Below are 5,714 nucleotides of genomic sequence, written 5' to 3'. Positions count from 1 at the left end.
TTTACAAACAGACTAGATGCTAAGCCCTAAATGGTTCTGAGGCTGTTGATAGGAAGAAAGGCGCTACTCAATGAAGGTCAATGAGGTAAAGCTGGTGACATGAGTGGCCAGGCTGAGAGCCACAGTGTGCCTGAAAAGAATGTGCCTGAAGGACTACGGATAGAAACGGAATTGTGCGGGACTGAGCCATGGTGCCGGGAGACGAGGAGAAAAGTGAGGAAAGGGCGGTGACTGAGTTGGGAGGCTTAGGGAGCCCGTCTGTGCACAGAGGACACGCACAGGCCCCTTCCTTCATGCAGGGCCAGCGAGTGCTCTCCAGGCTCAAGGGCCCTTGAAAGGCGCCGTTCTGCCAGGCCGGGCCAGGCTCAGAACCAAACGGAACTGTGCTGCTCTTCTACTTGAGAAGGTGCCACTTCTTGAAAGCTCAATTCTCTGGCTTCCATTTGTGAACTTTCAGCATTTGTTTCAACACAAACATGCTTTTATTTTCTTTATTTCCACCAACATCTTTGCCTTGTGCCCAAACGTTCCTTTCTGATCTGTTCTACTTACATGGCAAACAGAACGTCTTTCTTACCCCTGCAGCCACTCACCAACAAATAGATTAAAATGGCCAGACCTGGCATTTCTGAAGCTGGGGAAATGCTGCCATTAAACAAAACAAAACAAAACAAAAACTGGACAGCAAGCTCATAAATTAAAAACACCGTTGTTTAGAATACAAGACCGGCATTCTTAAGCTCTTTCCACAAGAATCTATTAGCTCTTTTCAGACGGTTTCTGTTCATGTGCGTGTGTAATGTCTGCATGCTATTCTGGAAGCGCACCTCCACTGTCTCGTCTCTGGTTGGGGGAGAAAGTATCTAGTCTTTGAGTCTCTACCTCATGTCCACTCTCCAATGAATACATTGCAGGTGTGAGGTGTGACTTTGTTGGTGTCCCGCTACTAGAAAGGGAATGCCTTTTTTGAGAGTGTTTTTTACTATCTTAGCAATCAGGAAATAATGTCTTCTGACTCATCACTGATACCAGACTTTTTTTTTAATAAAATGTTTTATAACTGACCTTTGAGCTTTTTCTTTATATTCCCTTTAGGTAGATGTTACTCTGGAGTTACTGCCCAAGTCGTCTGTAACCTTTATCAAGTAGAACAACACCACACAGTCTAGGTGAAAATCTGAGTCTCCTCATCTTTCCTTAGACATTCAGAAACACTCATTATATTCTGCTCCTGGTTGAGATTGGTTTAACTCACCTAGACTAACTTCCCAATACACTGGTAACGTTTGTTCATGGAACCTGGCTTTCCAGCAGGACTCTCAAACTTGAATGTACATTTGGTTCTCTTCTACAAATCACTTAATTTCATCGACTTTATGCGATGCAAGGAATCTCTTCCTTAACCCTGGCCCAGGATTCCTCGGAGCTTTTCAGAAATGAGCTCCAGGCCCCATTCTGGGTCTACTGCATTGTTCAGACTTTTACTGCTCTGACAAACCCACCAGAGAAATGCCTTGAGGAAAGAGCGACTTAGGCTCACCACTTCAGTGGGGTCGCTAGCTTCCCGGCTATGGGCTTATGATAAGACCATCATGGTATCAGGAACAGGTGATGGAGGTGGGTGCTTATTTCAAGAAAGCAGTGAGAAAGCTAACAGGAAGAGGTCAAGGCCAAGGCAAAGATGCTCTGAGACTTACATACTCAGAAACCCATTGCTTCCAATGAGGCCCTCCAATCCATAGTCCCCACCATTTCTTAGTAGTCTCTAATTCTGAACTTGCAAATAGATTAAATCATTGTTTATGCCATGCCCTCATGACCTAATAGTCTTTGGAAATGCTCTCACAGACACAGCAAGATGTGCATTCACCATTCAACTGCATAGCCGTCAACTGAATCCAGTTGAAAATTCAGATCAACTATAGTCCCCTAACCTATCTACATTTTAATAAGATCCCAGGTAGTGCGTACGGAAGTTTGGGAGCCATCATACTGAAAGGCACATGGAATAGGTGACGTAATGGCAAAAGTGGAAGCATAGTTACTACATCTTGGTTGACTCAATGTAAATTTATGGAACAGTAGTTGTGGAATTGAAAGCAGGTATTGTTTAGGGGAAAATGATTATCTGCTATTTTGATGAACAATGAAGCAAAAAGTGTTTTTAAAGGGATTCCAAAGAGCTTTAATTACATTTTGCAGTTTAAATCTCCCCTGCAACATTTCCCAGAGAGTCAGAGATCTCTGCCATTAAGGACCTCCAGGAATTGGAGGTCTGTTTAGAACAGGGATTAATTAACACAGTGCAGTGTTCAGAGTCAATTCAACCAGCCATGACTTTCTGTACTGACCATGAACTAAGAGCAGCTTTGTGTATACTAAGTGCTAATAAGCGACATTTTTTTTTCATGAAATATCAGTTATGTGAAATTCAAATGTCAATTTAGAAAAGGCAAATTTCAGTGGAACCCCGACCCAGTCTTTGGCTCATTATGACCTGCGCTGCCATCATATTCTAACAGAAGAGCGGAGCTTCTGAGAAGGGAGTGCCATGGCTTGCTAAGACAAAACATATTTCTGATCTCACATAAAAGCTTATGCACACCCACTGAGACCATTCTGCTGATGTGCCCTTGATTTCTCATGTGGAAAACTGGTTATCATCCTTATCTTTCAGTGTAGGTACGAGAACAGAAATAGCATTCCGTAGTAAATCAACGAATTTGCTTTATAGGTGTTTCAAGGGCTATGTAAAATCATGTAATACCAATTTTAACAAAACACAATAACAATCTCGTTCTGAGGATAATTGTGATGAGTTTTAGAATTCAAAAGTTATAAAATTTAGCTCTGATAGCCTATGTATGCAACACCCTGCTGTTATTTTTTTCTAGGTGGAATTCCAGATGGCTGATCTATATAATGTCACTTCTCAAGTCTTTTCGTCTTAAAAGCTCATGAGAGGCAGGACAAGAGTCTCCTCTTGCTAATTAGTAACTGCGTTGCAACTTCTATGCCTGCATTGTTGCTTTCCTAAGAATGGTGTTTCTCCAGTTTTGAGCTAGCACTGTGGCTGTCCTAGCCTGGGGTCAGGATTGATGGCAAAGTGACTTTCCGTTCACGAACGCAGGAAACTGTCCAACCCATTATCCTCTTGCTCTGTTGCTGATGAAGTCCTGGCTTGAGTTTTGTGGTTTCTGCATAACCTGTATTTGTTCAGCCTCTTAAAACTCAAACTAGTTTATTTAGGGAAAACATGTTTTATTGGCTCATGTAACTTGAAAGTATGGGACAAAGTATAGAGTGAACTTCAGATGTGGTCAGACTTTGTTGGGACTTTTTCTTTCAACTTGACATTCTAGTTTGATTCAATTGTTATGTAAACTGACTCTTCTCATGTGGTAAAAATGTAGCAACCAGCTTGCATAGACTTTATATAAGAAAATACATCTGTATCGTAAGTGCTTTAATATTTCCCAAATTAAAGGATGTTAACTGGCCGTCCAGGGTCACTTGTTCACCTTTGGTAGAAAAGGGGAGGCTTTGGTTGGAAGCTATCTAGAATCACGTGGGTTGGGATATGGAGTTTGTAGAAGGGATTTAAGAAAGGTAGTGATGGAAAAATTCCTCTACATTTCTTGCTTCTAAGTGAAATGAAAAGAAGTTCTTTGGAGTTTGCTAGGAGTCTTTGTAACTTCCAACTTTTTATTTTTGAGACAGGGTCTAACTGTGTAGCTCTGGCTGGCCTGTAACTCACTACCTATATCAGACTGGCCTTGAGCCTGTAAAGATCTACCTGCTTCCGTCTTCTGAGTGCTGGGATTAAAGGCGTGTACTTCATGTTCCACCCATTCTCAACTTTTTGTTATTAAAGGGAGTCAATCTACTATAATAGTTGCTTTGAAGGGAACTAATAAAATAGATTCTAATCTACAGTAAGATAAAAAGTTTTGGAAATCTCATTCTGCACCTCACCCCTGTCCACTACTCTGCATGGCTTCTTTTTGTCTTGATCCTTCCAAAGATGTCCTACTCTTATGCTTTCTCTTCCAAGAACTAATCTTTCTCACCCTTCATTCTTTATACTATAGATGCTATCTATCACTCTGTTAGATGTCTTGATAACAAAACAAGTAATAATTCATTCATTATTACTATTTATCGATAAGCATTGCTCTAAAGCAGTAGTTCTCAACCTGTGGGTCATGACCCCTTTCACAGGGGTTGCATATCAGATATTTATGTTGCAATTCAGAACAATAACAATATTATAGTTCTGAAGTAGCAGGGAAAATAATTTTATGATTGGGGGTCACCACACTGTATTAAAGGGTCGCAGCATTAGGAAGGCTGAGAACCACTGCTCTGAATACTAGGAATACACTGGGAACGAAGTGTCAAGTTCTTGCCCTCATAGAGTTAAGATCTTAGTGCCCTAGACAAACCAATCCATAAGTGTGTAATGATGTCACATGGTAACAAAAGAATGGAGAGAAAGGATGCAAAAATGAGTACGTGAGCTAGTGTGTGCATGTTCACGCATGTTGTGCACATATGTGTGACTGGAGGCCAAAAGATAATGTTGTCTATCTCCCTCGATTATTCTCCATATTGTTGGAGGGTGAGAGTCTCTCAAGGAACCTGCAGTTCACTGATTTGGCTATACTGTCTGACCAGCTGAATCCCAAGGATCCTCCAGTCTCTACTGGCCCTCGGCACTAGAAATCTAGAACCATGCTACTGTACCTCAATTTTAGATGGGAGATGGAGATCTGAACCCAAATCTTTATACTTAATGTGGTTGTTATTTTACTGATCCCATTCCCCCCATGAACTTTTGACATAGGATGATTAGGGATGATATCTTTGAGGGAGGGACCTCAGAGAATCCAGGAAACGTGGCAGGGGAGCATTGACAAGAAGGACATCCCAGAGAGAGACAAGACCAAAAGCCCTGAAATGTAGTTGATCGTAGCATGTTTCCAGGAAACAACGGGGAGGCCACAGCAGTGGGAATTATTTTTGGGGTATGGTTTGGGGCAGTAGAGGATAGTATTAGAGAGGTAGACACAAACTATAGTGATGAGCTGTGGGCTGCATTCCTGCCCGGCTCCCGGCTGCCTGGCTAGCTTGTGCCCCGAAATAACAACACACAAACTGTATTTATTTAAACACAGCCTGGCCCATTAGTTTCAGCTTCTTTCTCACATCTTGATTAACCCATATCTAATAATCTGTGTAGCACCACGAAGTGGTGCCTTACCGGGAAGATCCTCGCATACGTCCATCTTGGGTTGGAGCTTCATGGCATCTCTCTCCCTGAGGAGGGGCACGGAGCGAGAGGCGGGGCAATTGTCTGAGCCATCTACCTCACTTCCTTTTTCCTGTTCTGTCTACTCCACCTATCTAAATCTTGCCCTATCAAAAAGCCAAGGCAGTTTGTTTATTAGCCAATGAGAATCCTCCATCAACAAACAATTAATTTATTCAGAAAAACAAGGGAAATGATAACTTTCCAACTGAGTAGTGCTGTGTTCTGAAGGGCACACACAAGAGCTTGTATCCCAGAGTGTTTACCTTGAGAAGGTGTAAAACTGTCATCATTGGTACTAGCTACAAGTGACAGTGGACAAGCTCAGGCGTTCACGCTCTCCTGCAATCTTATTAGGCAGCCTTATTACCTAGACTCAGAGCCAGCTTTCATAACTGTGAAA

The sequence above is a fragment of the Arvicola amphibius genome, chromosome 8 (assembly GCF_903992535.2).
Source record: "Arvicola amphibius chromosome 8, mArvAmp1.2, whole genome shotgun sequence".
Classification (NCBI taxonomy): Eukaryota; Metazoa; Chordata; class Mammalia; order Rodentia; family Cricetidae; genus Arvicola; species Arvicola amphibius.
This window is presented reverse-complemented; position numbering follows the sequence as displayed.